Here is an 18165-nt window from a genome sequence, read left to right as displayed (position 1 = left end):
ATTGCAGCAGGACTAGCATCCTGGTGGTGTGAACAGTGGCTCTAGATGATTGACACTGTTGGAGTGACACTCTGACCCCATGTATAAGAATGTGCAAGTGTGTCCAGTGGAAACTGCAGCAGGACTAGCGTCCTGGTGGTGTGAACAGTGGCTCTAGATGATTGACACTGTTGGAGTGACACGCTGACCCATGTACAAGAATGTGCGCATGTGTCCAGTGGAAACTGCAGCAGGACTAGCGTCCTGGTGGTGTGAACAGTGGCTCTAGATGATTGACACTGTTGGAGTGACACGCTGACCCCATGTACAAGAATGGAAAAAAGGGATTTTGGTTGGATGGAATATGGTTGGTTGCTGTCACAGGCGACTGATGGATTTTTGGAGACACAGAGAAACTCACAAAAATTCACTCCTTTTGTGAGAAGGCATACTTCAGGGATAAATCCCAAAACCCAGTTAGCAGCAGAACATAATGTTACATTTCTGTGAAAATAGAGTTGTTCAAGAAAATCAATATTATCAGAGAAATTAGATTTTTTCTGGAGCTACAAGAACCTATACCTTCTGCATTAACTGGTTTAGTAAATGTAGAAGGTAAAAAGACACACACATGCACACACGCACACACACACACACACACACACACACACACACACACACACACACACACACACACAGACGCACACACGCACACACACACACACACACACACACACACACACACACACACACACACGCACACACACACACACACACACACACACACACACACACACACACACACACACACACACACACACGTTCATTTGCTTGTCTGTTTAGTAAAATATCTGGGAAGGGAACTGATCCAACCAGAACATTTTCAGGTCTGCCCATGGATTACAGCAAAGAAAAAACAACAAGAATGACAATGTACTATTGATAGAAGAAAAACAAAGAAGCTAGTTTTAGATGAGGCAAGGTAAGACACCACATCACAATGACATTCTGTGTTGTAAAATGCAGCTATCCAATGCTAATCATACTGAAGCAAGATATAATCTTTTGGTAGAAAAAATATGGAATCCTGCAAAAACTCATGCAAACAAGTACAATTAGTTGCAAATAAAAGATAGCTAATAAGAACATTTCCTAATCACATATGACAACAGTGCAAACAAAGAACATATCTATGTTGATGTTTCTCACTCTGAATAGTTCAAGAGAGAAAAACTATGATATGGACTGATAGGTCAGGGATTCAAGTAAAGCCTTTCACATAAAAAGTAGAAAGAACAACATTTCTGACCTACGTTTTCCATGTTAAAAAACATAATTTTAATTTTTAGTCAAAATTCCATGTTACTGAACCCTGATACAGACTTTTCCAAGAAGGCTGAAGACACTAGATATCTTTTACCTACAATATGAATGGATCCTGAAGCAGAGGACTGAGAAAACCAAATCCTGAATTCCGTCTGAAAAGTACTGTGGTTGACTGTAAACTGGTATACTTAACTAAAGAAAATGCTGTGGACTTATTGTTGACCTCAGAGGTGTTGCCATCATGAGGAAGTCAATGATGTAAGCACAAAGAAGCCAGATGCTATGTCTGATTTGCTTTGTAATAAATAGTACAGTCAAAAAACAAAAATAAATTATTTTTAAATCCTGCAAGTATTTACTAAGTGTTTCTGCAAGTAGTCAGCAAAAATAACAAACATACCATAGTCCATACATTTACTGTTCATAAAATACCACCACTAAAAATGAATAAGGTTACAAAAATGCAGCTTCCAGTCTACAACCTGCTAACAAAATGTCCCCTTACTTTTGCCACATGTTGAACAGTAGTACTGGTTTATATTTTGCAACAGTTCTACTTTCTATCCTGCAGGTCCCCCTCACTGTTATTTCATGTTGAACAGGATGACCAGTTTATATTTAGGAATGGCTATCTTCCTAACCTGCAGGTCCCCTCTTTGTCATTCATGTTGAAGAGTATGATTAGATTATGTTTTGGAAGAGTTATGCTTCCTAACCTGTAGGTCCTGCCACTGCTGCCTTGAACACTATGACTATTTATATTTCGGAATAACCTGCAGGTCTCCTCACCGTTGCTTCATGATGGCCAGTAGGACTAGTTTATATTTTGGAGCAGTCACACTTCTTAACCTGCAGTTGCCTGCACTGTAGCTGCTCACTGAACAGTATAACTACTTTATGTTTTAGAACAGTCGCACTTCCTAATTGGTAGGTTTCAGAACTTTTGCCTTCTGTTGAACAGTATGACAAGTTTATATTTTGGTATAGTAATGTTTCCTAACCTGCATGTCCCCTCACTGTTGCTTAATGTTCACCAGTAAGGCTGGTTTATATTTTGGAACAGTCACACTTCCTAACCTTCAGGCTGGTGATGACCTATTTCTCAGTTACACAGTGCTCAGAGGAATGCTGACTGCGTTATTGTAGGCCGAGGGTAAACATGCCTCACATGCTAGAATTTGGGAGGTGCACTGATTGTCAGGGTGTGAGTGCTAAAATAGTTTCAGTTATTTTATGATCTTTATGCTCAGTTTCACAACTTACGCAATGTTTTAGGGTGTGCCAAAATGTTTTCAAGTTTTCTGCGTGAATATGTGTCAGAGACAATATAGAAACTTAGCTGAGACATATGGATTTAAGTTAAATGTTTTAGTCAAATTCATTTGTACTGAGCCTGATTTTTCATAAGTTCCAAAAACTATGTGCACAATAGGCCTATAATATGATAGTCAAACTCACTAATTGCAAAATGCTTTGCAGTTCATTTGATTCACAGAATGTGTTTATATTTATAAACTTAAGTACAAGAAAGAAAAGAATTGTATTGCATTCCCTTTTCCATAATTTAATAGTCTTTATTCATTAATTTACTTGCACTGCAATCATTAATTATGGCCTGCAGGTTAAGGGGTGTCACCTATGTGAGAAGGAGATTATGTGCTCTACTCCAGGTCAAAGTAACACTGAAGCTGTTGTAAAACTTATGATATCCTGCTATAGTGCTGATAAAGTACTTCTGAATAATCTGCATTTATTTATGCTTCCTCTATAGTTAAAGGCATTATGGTCTCTGTGTAGGATTTTTTCAATGCCTTGCTGATTATGGTTCATCATAGTAAGTTTTTTTTTTTTCTGTAATCGTTATCAGTCTATTTGTGTCCTATTTGCAGCAAATAATTTATTTTGCAATATTATTTATTGATTAGTTTTAGATTTCATTTGGGTTTATTTATTTATCTGCCCCTTCATTTTTATTGATTAGGATAGGAGTTTAGTTAATTTGATGTTTAATTGCTACTTGCTTTTGCCTTTTTATTTTTCTGATATAGGATTCTTTGTTTACAGTAGGGACAAATTATTGGTCCTTTGATTGTATGACAAAACTGGGTATTCATAAAAGAAAACCTTTACGTTGGGTATATATATATATATATATATATATATATATATATATATATATATATATATATATATATCACCATTGCTGGAGATCCCTCCCAGGACCTAGGTCTTGCCCAGTACTTTTACACTGTATTAGCCATTGTGGGATGAAGTATGATGCACTATTTTCAGAAGGTAACAAGTACAGGACAAAACTGTGGGTGCCTTCTTATCTGCCACTCATCTGATAGTGTGAGGATATCCTTTCAGGAGTTTGATGATTTTTGTTTTTTGTCTCCATGCTTTTATTCTCCAGGTGGATAATCCTGGAGGACTTTAACATCAGAGCTGATGAAGAGTAAATGTTCCTATGAAAGAATTCCTTTGCATTATGAAGGGATTTGCTTTCACTCAGATGGTTTCCTTGTTACCCATATACATATATGAACATACACTAGACTTGGTCTTCCAACATGGTATCTTGACCAGTGATTTAGTGATAAAGCCCATCACTTGGTCTGATCATTTGATTGTTTGTTGACCAACCCCAGGTGGAATCCTGGTCATGGGTTTAGCTCAGTGTTGTAAACCTGGTCTGATCACCCAAGATATTTTAAATCCTATGCTTTTTGCCCAGCTGCATGCTTATAGAGCTGCTAGTCTGGATAAGCTACATGGAGTTTACAATCAAGCCCTAAAAATCCTTGCTTGATATTGTTGACCCAAGCTGTGTATTACCAGACCACATAGTTCTACCTACTGCCTACTTCCATATGAGCCCTGGTTTGACACTGAGATCCAGGAACATAAAGACTGGTGAAAGGACTGAACTGAAGTTACAGTGTTCTGATCTATTTAAAAACTACCTTGCACTGGATAATTATTCTACCATATACCACAATATGATCACTCAGAAGAAATCTGAATATCAGTCCCAGGAAATCTAAATGGCAGTGAACAAGCTGGCTGCGGTCTGACCAGTTCTGACTGTTTTGCCATACTGATGTGTGTAATTTTGCCACTTTGTCCTCTGCAGCTAAGCTTGCTGTTTAACACTAATTGGAGCTTTAGCAATGGTCATCTGGAGTTCAAACTGTTTTTCAATTGATGTGAATTTTTGATTTCTGATTAAGATAATTTTGTTTCTATTGCTTCCAGTATACATCCTATTAATTGTGCACTGGACGCTTTGTTCTGCCAAGCATTTCTTGGCTTGTTTGAAGACATAGGAACCAGTTTTTCACCTAATTTTCCTTGCTTTTCTTATGGGTAGAGTCATTTGATCCCAAATGAAGAAGATCTTGATTACTCCAGTCTTAGAAAAGGCAGGTTTGGATACTGATAATCTGCATAATTGTCATCGCACCTCAAACTTTCAATTTGCTATTCAGGTTCTCAAGAAGGTATCATATCTTCAGATGGAATATTATCTGAGTAATAATAAACTCGTCTATCCCTTCCAATGTACTTTTTCGGCCAGACACGGTGTCTTAAATGACATACTTATAGTGAAAAATCAGTTTCATTCCTCTGTTCTGGTCCTATTAGATTTCTCATGAGCATTTGATATGGCAGATCATGTCATTCTGTTTGGCCAACTGGAGCTTTATTGTATCAGTAGTATTGTCCTGGACTGATAACTTCCCAAACACAGAGCATGGTTTCTGGGATTAATTCTTAAACATTGTACCTTTTTTTGCAGTATTCAGTAGGTTCCATACTCAGCCCCCTTTTGCTGACTGTACACATGCTGGTTCGAGAGTGAATTGTGAAATGTTATCCGAATTATAGTGTTGAACTGGCATGCCTATACTAATGATGCAAAGCTTTGCCTCTCATTCCCAAAAGAATCTATGCCTGCAGTTAATGGGACAATGAATGACTTGGAATTCATACATCTATGGATGGTCAGTAATAACCTGAAGCTCAGTTCCTCAGAGATGATGAGTGTGGACATACATAGCATTATTAGGGACCCCTTAATGTCATTCTTGCTTACTAATATTGTCTGGAGACAAGTTACAGTTCATATCTACTGCCATAATTTAGGAGTTGTTATTAATAACAAGCTGATATCTTAGGAAAATCTCCCTTCTCAAGCATCGTGTACCATCTTTGTATCTCATTACAATGGAACATGCTCTCCTCCAAATGTGTCTACTGTAATGACCTGTACCCACACCTACCAGGTACACAGCTTGATTGCTGCAGCTGTTTAAAACTTTGCAGCCCAGTAAGTTAAAGGGGCCTCAAAATATCATATTATGCCTATTCTGCAGGAATACCACTGACTACATATTAAGCAACATACCACCTATATATTTTTTCTCCTAGTTTTCCTGGCCCTACATGAATTGGTCCTCTTGGCTAAGTATAATTCAAATAAATATCTGCACTCTGCCTCCCTGGAGCAGCTGGCAATTTTGGAGGCGTGTCTTGTGTAATTGGGATCCAGGAATTTGCTTACCAGGATCCCTACATCTGGATTTTGCAATCTGATTGGCTTTGAATGTGTATGACAGTCAGCAATTTTAAGCACCATTTAAAATCGTGTTTATTTAAACTTACACTTGATTAGATTTAATAAGATGGAATAGTTATTTTGCACATTTAACATTTCAGGCAATTTCATAGCTACTATTTGATGTTTATTATTTGATTTGTATTTGTGTATGTTTTCCTTAGTTTATCCACTTCAATGTTTTAATGTTTATATTTGTTTTTAACTTGTCTTGTAAAGTCCATGTGTTCAGGCACCTGATAGAGTTGAAACTGAAGTTTATCTACATCCTCGTTGTGTCACCAAGCTACTACATTCATTAAACCTAACATACCCCCGGATTCAGCAAGCCCTGCATGGTGTGCAGGACTAGTGCAGGAGCGCCAGCAGGCAATATGTCCACCGTGCGATCCAGGAATAAGCTGCAGGGATGTGCATGAGTGCTCCTGCACTAGTCCTGCATGGACTCAGCTCCTGTATGCAAATTACCCCATTTGCAGGTGAAATCTATGCAAATGAGGTGAATTTGTGATCTAGAAAGCTGTCAGCTGGCTGTGCAGGACTAATGTAATCTTCAAAAATGTACTCCGTTAAATTTCTGCAAACTACTAAATGGAGCCATGACAGCTCCAAATAAAGGGTGTATATAATGTATAAAGCATGCCAATGGCCAAATATATGGCCATAGGCATGGAAAACAGTTAAAAAAAAAACTTTTATTTTTTTTAGCCGAATTTAGCTGTTTAAGCATAGGGCAGAGTGTGCAAATGGGATCAGGCAAAAAAAAAAAAAAAAAAAAAACACTGAAATAAGCATTCTAATCAAAATCACTATTTTGCCATTATACTCAGGGACAGGCAGAAGACAACATGGCCAATAAATAGTGGTTCTTAAGGGGGGAGGCTCAGTGTGGGACCAGTAACTATTCATCAGCAGGCAATCCTATGCAAATGAGGGGAATGATACTGAATCCCAGATTTCACCCCAGTGCTAGTCAGCATCCAACAGTGTAAAAGCAGGAATACATTGGTGCAAGCCTAGGAGTTAGCTGACATTATAAGGGGGGGTGTCAGTCATACTGTAAGCGGACTGGAGCCCTGTGGCTTGGGTTTGCCCTTAGCTTAGCAGAGCTAAGCAAGGGGGTGTGTCTAAGGCTGCCTAGCACTCTTTACATTGCCTAAGCGGGTGTGCACGTCACGTACCGGGTTTTAAAGGGAAAAAAAAAGTAAATCACGAAATAGCAGCTTGGTTGGGCAAATAGCAGCTCTGTGCACATTTCAGCACTGTGTTTGCGCGGCGTACCTCCGGGCTTAAACAGGAAGGCAATGGGAAGGGAAAACAGCAGTAGGAAGGTAATCTAGAAGAACCTGCATAGCTGGCAGGTGAAATGTATCAGAATCAGCCAATTACACAGGCAGCAGACCAGCTCAGCCCAGAACACTACAATAAATATAGCAAATACTATATATGCAAACACTTTTCCCTCTGTTTTTTCCCACATACTCTACACCACCGTTGTATACAAGCGGGGAAATTTTAACAAACAAAACAACAAAATGATAGGGGCTGCAATAGCTATCATACAACAACATGTGGAAGAGGCTGAGGGTGGTGAGGATGAGAATGCTGTCAACCAACCCACAGTGAGGAGACGGAGAAGGGTGTACAGACCCAGGTTAACCTACCAGGGGCTACATGAGCTGGAGATAGTGGAGCTCTATAGGGTGGACAGGGACCTCCTACAGCAAATTGTTGAGCTGTACCGGCCATGCCTGACACACAGAACTAACAGAGGGGAACCCATCCCAATGGATACCAAGGTATGTGTAGGCCTAGAAATGCTAACCACAGGTACCTCCCATAGGCCAACTGGGGATATCATGGGGATCTCACAGGCATCAACATCCAGGGTATTCCACCAGTTCCTGGATGTCATGTCAGCACATGCCGGTTAGCACGTATATTTCCCCAACAGCCATGAGGTGTTGACCAGCAATATGTGTCTCTTCCACCAAGTAGCAGAATACCCTGAGGTAGTGGATGCTATAGACTGCATGCACATATGCATCAAAGCACCACCTGGTGAGCAGGGCAGAGTCTACATCAACCGCAAGGGCTTCCCCTCCATCAAATGCCAGGTCGTGTGTGATGCCCAAGACATTATAATGAATGTATGTGCTGGCTGCCCTGGAAGCTATCACGATTCCCACATTTGCCATCTGATGCAGCTGTACCAGAGATTTGCCAGTGGGGGCATCTGTTACCATCACCTAGAGGGGGGTGCTTGTTATGCATTGGAGCTGTGGCTGATGACACCCATCAGAAATGCACACACACCTGAACAAGAACTCCATAAAGAGGCACATGCACAGACCAGAATTATAATAGGGAGTGTGTTTGGGATGCTCAAGTCATGGTTCTGGTGCCTGGACACATCCGGTGGAGCTTTACAGTACTCACCAGCTACATGTACTCAAATTGTCATCATATGTGCCATGCTACACAATATGATCCCATGGAAACAGCTGCAGCAGGAACAGCATGGGGCAGGGCCACACAGCCCCCCCAGCAATGTGAAGGCCTGCACAGGCACAGAGTGACTCAGAGGAGGAACAACCTGAACCTGCCCCAGTAGGCAGAAGGAGGCATGCCCAGTATGCCCTGGCCTTGGCAAAGAGGCAATGCATAGCACATACACTGACACAGTAGGGACCCAGGGAATGACACCTCTCTCTAACTCACACATACAGTAAAAGGGATGCCAAACATGACACTACCTGTGCTCAACCATCTATAGGGAGTGTACTATGTGCATCCAACATAGGCAGCCCTCCAACACCATCCTCAGTGCTGTCACACCCACAAGGTAAGTCAGTCTCCTTACCAGTTGCCGAATGGAGTACTATGTTGGTATGGATGTGAGCATGCAAGGGAATTGGGTGGCTGAATGGGATGCCAGTGGATAGTAGACACCTATAGTGGCAGCATGAGATCTGTAACAAATACTGGTGTCACCATAGTAGCCAATACTACACATGGTGACAAAACCCACTGTAGGAAATGTGCTGAGCCACATGTGTGTCCATATGACACACACATGCCAGTCAAGGAGGTTCACATACCCAACAACTGTCTCAGCCAGCAGGACAGGTGTAGACAAACACAAACAAAGGCTATGCTAAGGCCTCTGAATGATGCCTATGGGTAACCATCCCCCAGGCCTACACAGACAGACTACTTCAGGTCAGGTGGTGGGATGTTAGTTCTGAAGGGTAAGAAGTCAGAAACTAATATGTAGGTCAATCAAACCTAAGACCTGTAGTACACTGATATGCCTCTAGTCAGCATGACAGGTTAGAATACAGAATGAAATGGAGTACCTGACATACCAGTACAGTCATAGCAAATATGTACAAGTGTCAGGTGTGCCCCCCCCCACTCCTATGTAGAAATGCAGAAACAGTCAGGTGTGCCCCCCATCCTATGTAGAAATGTATTAACAGTCAGGTGTGCCCCACAATCTGATGTAGAAATGTAGTAACATGTATGTGTAGTTATAATACCAGTGGAGCACAAATTACCTGACACGGCCAAGGTAGCAGGATAGATTGCAGCATTTGTACAATATGCTGGTATGTGTGTATTAGGTTGGTGTGTGTTACATATTATGTTATAGTGGTCAGTTTGGATGCATGGTGAGGTTTGATCTGGTGGCCATTGCCCAGTACTGCCAATGACAGGGCCAAGTACTCACACCAGCAGTGCCAAACACAATGCTCCCCAGTATAACACATACTAGCAGTAAGCCATTGTAAATGTATGGAGGTAATATGTGTCACCATCTGAAAGATGGGCATGGCGTGACTGTTGGGCCAGATATACAAGAAGTACACAGGGGAAAGTGCCCCAGACAGACATTGTATAATGTGTAACCATTAAATGGACACACCCTTGGAATTGTACATACAGGTTTGCAGCACATTACCTGGGCTTGTAGTAGGGAATACCGATTTTGTCTGGCCAAACACTTGCAGATCACAAAGGTGATAGGACTGATGTATTGAGAAACAGCTGATGTCCCTGCACAAGCCAGCATTACTGGATTGCCCCATGCATATCTGTGAGTCAGATGCAAGTAGTGTCCATAGCACATATGCACCCAGCTCACCCAAACACCACCCACAGGTACCTCTCTGGACTTATCACTGCTGTTGGGAATGGATACAATATGACCCCCACCTGTGTATGGCAATAGTGAAAGAATGCAGCATACAGTGCAGGTGTCCCATGCAGGTGTGTTCCTAGCTGTAAGCATCATGCTGCCAGCATTGACACCACCTGAACAATACTGTTAGAAAGTATTGGCATGAACACCTGGCACACCTACCCTGTCACCCCAGGGGAATATAATGTATGACAGTCTGGTACAGTAGGACTGACAGAATGCAACGGCCTGTTACAGCTGGCCTGCATCACTACCAAATGGCCTACAGTCCTCTGCCAAACGCCTGTGTCTCACCTGTACTGCCAATGTATGTTATGTCATGGACTCCCAAATAACAACATAGCACAGTCCATAGAACCCATATGCAAGGCCATGTGGACAAACCACAGTAACATGTCCACCATGTCCCACTGCATGAACTGTGGACCAACAACAATACACTGCTGCAACGAGGTGATTTAGATTCATAGATTCATAGATTAGTACTAGACTAACTGCCCTTGTGGGGCATTTTCAGCCTAGCCAATTACCCCATGTGAGAATCAAACCCTGCACCTTGTGTTTGTAAGGTAAACACCTTAACCATTATGCCAACATCCCACCCCCTGATAACTATGGGGAAAGTATCAGAGAATGTTTGCATAATGTATGGAAGAGGATAGAATAATAGGGATGGGAGCATGGGCAACATGGAATGTGCTATCTCCGAAACACAGCCATGTGCACATATTATCCCTGGCTGCAAACAAGAATGGGTGGCTACAAACCTACCCATACACCACAATAGGGGTAATGTCCTGACTTATAACCCCTGCATCTGGGTAACCTGTGTGAATCTGTACAGCTGTGAGGTATTGCCACAGCAAAATAAGGCCATACTGTCACGTCAATGGATGTACAAGTATGGGATCCCCTGCCACCACTGTACCAAGGTGCTGAACCGGTTACACAGACCCAGCAGCAAGTGTCTGCAGCTCTCCCTCCAGAATGGCATTAGGTTTCAGGAATATGTAGGTGTTTGACCACACTACTGGACACAGTTGCATTCACCCTGTGTTCTCCAGGACATCACTGCGAGCAAAAATGTCTACCTAACAGTACTTGAGGACATAAAACATCACAGTCTATAACACTACACATGTCTGAATATCTCTGCTAACACCAGTACCATGTAGCAAAAGCAGCACAGGCACAATTACCTACAGTACCCACTATCTCTTGCCCAGTTTGACCTCATGTTGCCAACTGATCTACAGATATCCTGCAGAAACACTTTGCTAGCTGTAGGTATAGAACACAAAAGTCTGCACTGGAGTACAATCTACCTGGAATGTATCCACACATTCAATACAGAAGGGCATACTGGGCATACTCCCACACTTAGAGAAATGAAGGCAATGTCAGACAACAACATACTGAAAGGTCATACTGGGCATGCTCACACACTTAAACAAATGAAGCCCATGTCTGGCAACAACAGTGGACCATACATATCTGACAGTTGCAAATGTTAGTGCATACACTCCTCAGTATGCACCAGTCATGCTTTGCACACATATTGGATAGGAATACACACAGATATCCAAGGACAACACACTATAATATGCCAAAAGTACACATACATAGACTTTCGGAAGAGAGTGTCAGTGACAAAGAGCCTTCCATCATGACGTCTGTCCCACCTAGCACACAGCCAAATGGCTACAACCACATGATGTGTAAATATCACTCACCACAGAAATTAGCCACTAGTATCCCTCAGCATTATAGACTCTGTGGTGCTAGTGCTAACTGTGCAACATGACTGTACAAGGCAGTAGTCATCTAGCAGTTGTATACATATACATGCGAAATATAAACCTGTGTGTGCCTGAGTGTGGTGTGTCTTCCTCTAGATGAATGGGTTATGGCCCATGCACACACACTGCCCTCTCCATAGCCCTACTATGCCAAGCCTGCTGATGTCAGTCACTGTGAAATACACCTTTGAGGAAGGGCTAACCCAGTAATCTCTGTGGTGTGTCTTGTAACTGTGTAATGCTGTAGTGTGATATACTAGTTAGGTAGGAGTTCTAATCCCAGACATGACAACTGTGCATGTGTGTGTGTGTGTGTGTGTGTGTGTGTGTGTGTGTGTGTGTGTGTGTGTGTGTGTGTGTGTGTGTGTGTGTTTGTCTGTGTAGGGAGCAATGCTTTTAGGCTAGTCATATCCACTACAATTCAAAAGCCCTACTTTGGCAAGCCTGTTGTCATTCACTTTGAAATACACCTCTGGAAAAAAGTAGCCCAGCAATCTCTGTGGTATGTCCTATAACTGCATAATGCTGTAGTGTGATAAACTAGTTAGGTAGGAGTCCTAATTCCAGACATGGCAAGTGTGTGTGTGTGTGTGTATGTGCATGTGTGCGTGGGTGTCTGTATGTGTAGGGACCAATGCTTTTTAGGCTAGTCACACCCACTACAATTCAAATGTCCTACTTTGGCAAACCTGCTGATGTCATTCACTTTGAAATACACCTATGGGGAAGGAGTAGCCCTGTAATCTCTGTTGTGTGTCTTATAACTGCGTAATGCTGTAGTGTGATAAACTAGTTAGGAAGGAGGTCTAATTCCAGACATGGCAATTGTGTGTGTGTGTGTGTGTGTGTGTGTGTGCGTGTGTGTGTGTGTGTGTGTGTGTGTGTGTGTGTGTGTGTGTGTGTGTGTGTGTCTGTCTGTCTGTGTAGGGAGCAATGCTTTTTAGGCTAGTCCCACCCATTACAATTCAAATGCCCTACTTTGGCAAGCCCGCTGATGTCATTCACTTTGAAATACACCTCTGGGGAAGGAGTAGCCCAGTAATCATTGTGGTGCATCCTATAACTGCGTAATGCTGTAGTGTGATAAACTAGGTAGGTAAGAGTTCTAATCCCTGACATGGCAATTGTGTGTCTGTGTGTGTGTGTGTGTGTGTGTGTGTGTATGTGTGTGTGTCTGTGCTTGTCATTCATATCCTGTGTGGAGGTGGCTGTGAGTGTGTAACAACTGGACTCACTGTGGACCGGGTTTTGCAAATTTCTTATATGGTGGGCCTATTATATGTCACAATGTCCACCTTACAAGGATAACCTATGTCAAATAGCTGAGAGGCTGGGGTTCCAATCCATACCCCTACATGTGACATCAAGGCCTGGCGAACAAAGTAAGCAACCCTTGTATTACCCAGAGAACACTCTCAACCCATGTCTCATACACGACCACACTTGCCAAGGCAACAACTGCTATGTTGGTAGTACCCTACATATTGCCCACAGATAGTAACCATGGTGTGATTGCAGTGGACTACAGAGGGCATGGCACCCTGTCCCATCACTACAATAGGCACATAATTGCAGACAGTGCACCTTCACTATGTTCCCCACTGGATGCCTGCAACAACTGTGGTGCCATCAAATGTGACCCACAAAGGACAACCATGCCTTAAACACATGCCCTGTATGGAAAGATGCCACTGACACCAGGGAATACCTGTATTATGCTATCAATGTAGATGCAGGGTCAACCTGGTGTCCATTACCAGTTACCACCTCATGAGGCCAGGACTGGCACATCTGATAACAATCTGTGTACACAACATGGGCCAGACACCCCAGGTACAGTTCCACATGTCACTGAACATGCATGTGGGGCATGTGCACATCCCAGACACCGTCCATGTCATGGACTATAGAACATATAAATGGAAAGCATTGCACAGCACTGGCCACACACAATAGTAATCCAGGTGACTGGATGGTGGATGCAGTACCCACCTGTGTGGGCCAATCCAGACACTTCACCCTTGAGCCACACTGCAGACCATTGTCATGTGGCCTGATGCAAAGTTATACCCTTCACCTAGCCTTGTATAGCCTTCTGGCACAGTCAACCACTACACACCTGTGAAGCAATGCACCCATGCATGTCAATACTGGCATCCTGTGTCTGTGTGTGTAGAATAAGATACTTTTGACCACATTCACACTCACTACAACTTCCATTGGCTTAGTGATGCATGCTGTCTGATGTCAGACACCTTCACATACCCTTTGCCATATAATATCTGGATACCCCTGTGGTGCATGTGACTCCTGTCCATTACTGTATTGTGGCAGACTAGCTAGTTAGGAAGTCTATTTCTGACCCTGCCAAGTGTGTCAATGTGTGTGAGTCCCTGAGAGAGTGTGGCTGTGGTGACGTTGACACCTGTTCATGTGGACAGGCACGTGTACTACACCTACCTTATTGCTACTGCATCACTGTTGCAGATGTCACTCACCATCAGATATACCTTTGGACAGCTCCCCAACATGTAAGCTATGTGGCGCATGCAATAACTGCATAGACATGTGATACCAATACATAGTCAGTCAGGGGGTTAAAACCCTGTACTGGTAGATGTGTGACACAAACATGCTTAGCTTTTACTCTCCCACCTCCTCCCTGACTTACTTTGTCTCTGTCTGTCTCTCTCGCACCCTCTCTGGTGGATGTGGAGAAGTACACCTGCTTTGCTTAGGCAGCAACTTGTGTTTTGTAAGTGATGCTCATGATCAGCTGATGGCCTCTGCATGAATTGCAGTCCACCTCTAGCTGATAGTCAGTTATATGACATGAAATGTTGCCTACATGTCAGAGATTAGCACACTGGGGACAGGGTGGCAGCCCACAGATATGGGCCGATTTACTGGACGTTCTGGACATATCTGTACATTTGTGGGGTATGTTTCTGTATGCAGCCTACTACCACTCCCAGGATTCGGACCATGGCTGTGTCTGCTAAAAATAAAACACTGTCCATCACAGTTGTGTGTGCTATATAGATATTGCTGTTTATCTCTTATCTGATTTCTGTCTATAATTCTCCTGTGGTTTTACATTCTGACCTTGTATTACAACACTCTTATACAGGATTTCCTAGACAGTTATATTATGAAGCACAGTGTGGGTGACAGTGATGAGTAATACCTTATTATTCAGAGCAACTGCAACACTAACAATGCCATACAATAACAGAGTACACAGTACCAGTACAGGATATCAATCTTTAATTTCTAGGCACAGTGTTCATATCTGACAGACCTGTGGGAGCAATGTTTGTTAGCACTACCTGAATGTTGCCACACATATTACCAGATTCCACATTAGTATTATGCACACACACCTCACTCTGTTACTGTACACACTCTGGTCACAGCTTGACAACATGGGGGTGTAGATGGGACATACTTGGCTTATTGTGCTCATAACATTTTGGGGAGTTGCTGGAGTGACAGGTTTGTTCTTATTGATGTCTGACAATCAGTTATATTTCTTGTTTGCTGCCTAAACGTCTGGGATCATCCCACTGATTTCCCAGGGGGACAGGGTGACAGGCAGCAGATATGGGCCAATTTACTGGACATTCTGGACATATCTGTACAGTTGTGGGTTATGATTCTGTATGCAGACTACTACCACTCCTAGGATTCAAACCATAGCTGTGTGTGCTAAAAATGCAACAGTATAAGTCTCAGTTGAGTGTGCTATTTGGATTTTGTTGTTTGCCTTTTCACTGTTTTCTGTCTATGTCTCTCTCAGTTGTACTATATGACCTCTTGGGATTACCCCAGTCATATACAGACATTCCTGCACATTTTATTTATGTAGCACAGTGTGGGTAACAGTGCTTAATACAACAGTACTATTAAGTGATTGCAAATCAACATTATCATATGATACCAGAGTAAATACATGCAGTCCAGCAGTTAGACCTTTATTGATAGGCTATTATGCTTTTATTTACATACAACCTATATGAGACTCTTCCTGCCATATTCTCTGGTGTATGCAGCATGTGCCTTAAACAATACTGGTTTGATACAGGCAATTAACTTACTACTACTTTTAGATGTTTTTCCTATGACAGTTCATGCAAGAGTATTACTAACCTGCCTCACGTCACAACTGTTCCAAGCGACATCCATGGGCCTCCTGGTTCACAGCCCACTCACCTGCCGCTGTGAAAGACATAAGAGGAATATTTAGCCATACTTATCCATAATATACATGAGCTGGCAATTATTAAACAGGCAGTGGACTGATACTTACCCACAGCTGAGACCACCCCTGTCCTCCTAGCCTCTTGGATCCACTTATCCAAGAGACCCCCTTTCACCGCTTCAGGTCGGCATAGTGATGCCTGACCTGCTCACAAGTTCAGGGTATGCCAGTGGCACAGGTGAGGTCAGGGGCAAGATGGTCCCAGGCTTCCGTATTGTATTGGGAACCCTGGTACTGGCCCTGCAGCAGTCTCATGTCATGGTCTTTCACAAGGAGTCCTGCCATGACTCTGGATGCCCCAACGCTGCACCAGAAAGTGCACACTCTCTCCCATTCCAGAGATAGTGCCTACAAGGGGAAGCTACAACCAGTTATGAGATGTATTCCTGCCTATTGGGTTTAAATAGGGCTGGTTTCCTGCACTTTGCTGTGATTGGACGGTTTTGAAAAGGCTAAGCTATGGGCAAACCTGCTTACCTAAGGTTGGCATTGCTTAAAGCGATATAACAATGGGCAGGTTGAGTTAGCTGGCCTACATATTGCTTGCACCTACTAAGCTGGGCTGTGTAATGCTTAGAATTGCTTAATATTTAAGTTGCATTATATTTGCATTTAAGTTGCATTATATTTGCATTGTGGCATTGATTTATTATTCAATACAAGTTATATATGTGTTTGGTATCCATGATTCATGTGTACGTACACTATATGGGGTCTTTTTGTTTATTAGGGGATTTCAACACTATATTACAATGACACCTCACATCTGAGCTTAATGCAGTACTCCAGTTTACATATTTATGTTATGTTGTAGGTTATACAACATAAAACTGTATATAGATTCCTTTCACATGTTCAGTATGAATTCCCTATAGTGAGGATCTGTTTGGTGATACCTCAATCTTATACACTGCTGTGATGGCTTAGTGGTTAACTATTGTGACTATAGTGTAGAGGGTCCTGGGTTCAGGACCTGCAAAGGCTGTTTATTCTGTTTTTGGCCAGAACAATGGCTGATGCATACAGAGTGATTAAGGCAATTGTAAGCAGGTTTGTGCGAAGGTAAGCAATGCTAACCTCTGGTTAAATATACTTACAAAGAGTTAGCTTCAATATTGCTTAACCTGTGTACGCATTGCTTATCCCCACGCAAATGGGCTAAACTTGCTTACATATGCTTACTACTGCTTACTCCTGCTTACTACTGCTTAATAGTGCTTACACTTGCTTACTAGTGCTTATTCCCGCTTACCACCACACTAATTTAGACAGTAATGTCTACTCGTTCTTGGGAAGGTGGTGGATTTGGAAACTGTATGGAGTAATCATTCATTACACATTTTACCTTCCATTTGTATCCCTGATTCCTGTGTACATATACTGTATGAGGCATTTGTGATTATCTGTGGACTTTGTAACATTATGACAATGACACCTCACATCTGCATTTAATGCAATACTCCAGTTCACAAATATGTTATAAATATATCAGTGTTGTAAATATATGTTTTCATAGGTTATGCAACAAAATAAATTGATCATACAGTGATTTGACATGGAAAATGGATTATACTGGAGTGGGACTCAAGCCAGGAATGACTGCTCATAAGATGAATGCTCTGCCCACTACACTATTGCTGTACTGCTTCATTTGCATATATCTTGCTTTTTATCCACTTGTGCCATTTAAACTGCATTAACTGTAGCTAAGCGATGGGCAAACCCATGCACCTACGGTTAAATTTAATCTGTTTCTTAAAAAAATTCTTTATGTTTTAACTATTGCTCTTGTAAACGTGGGGGGGGGGTGTTTCTGGGGGTATGCGAACACCTATGAGTGGTCTCACTCATTCTTTTATTCATACTCTGCTGTTCTTCATTGCAGGGGCATGTATATTCTGAGAGCTCTGCTCTCAGACACAACCCCTGCACTTGTACATGCTCCGTGTATGTTTAGGAGCTCAGGCAGTGTGCC

This window comes from Protopterus annectens, chromosome 5.part1 (genome assembly GCF_019279795.1).
Source record: "Protopterus annectens isolate FY-2018-M chromosome 5.part1, PAN1.0, whole genome shotgun sequence".
Classification (NCBI taxonomy): Eukaryota; Metazoa; Chordata; order Ceratodontiformes; family Protopteridae; genus Protopterus; species Protopterus annectens.
This window is presented reverse-complemented; position numbering follows the sequence as displayed.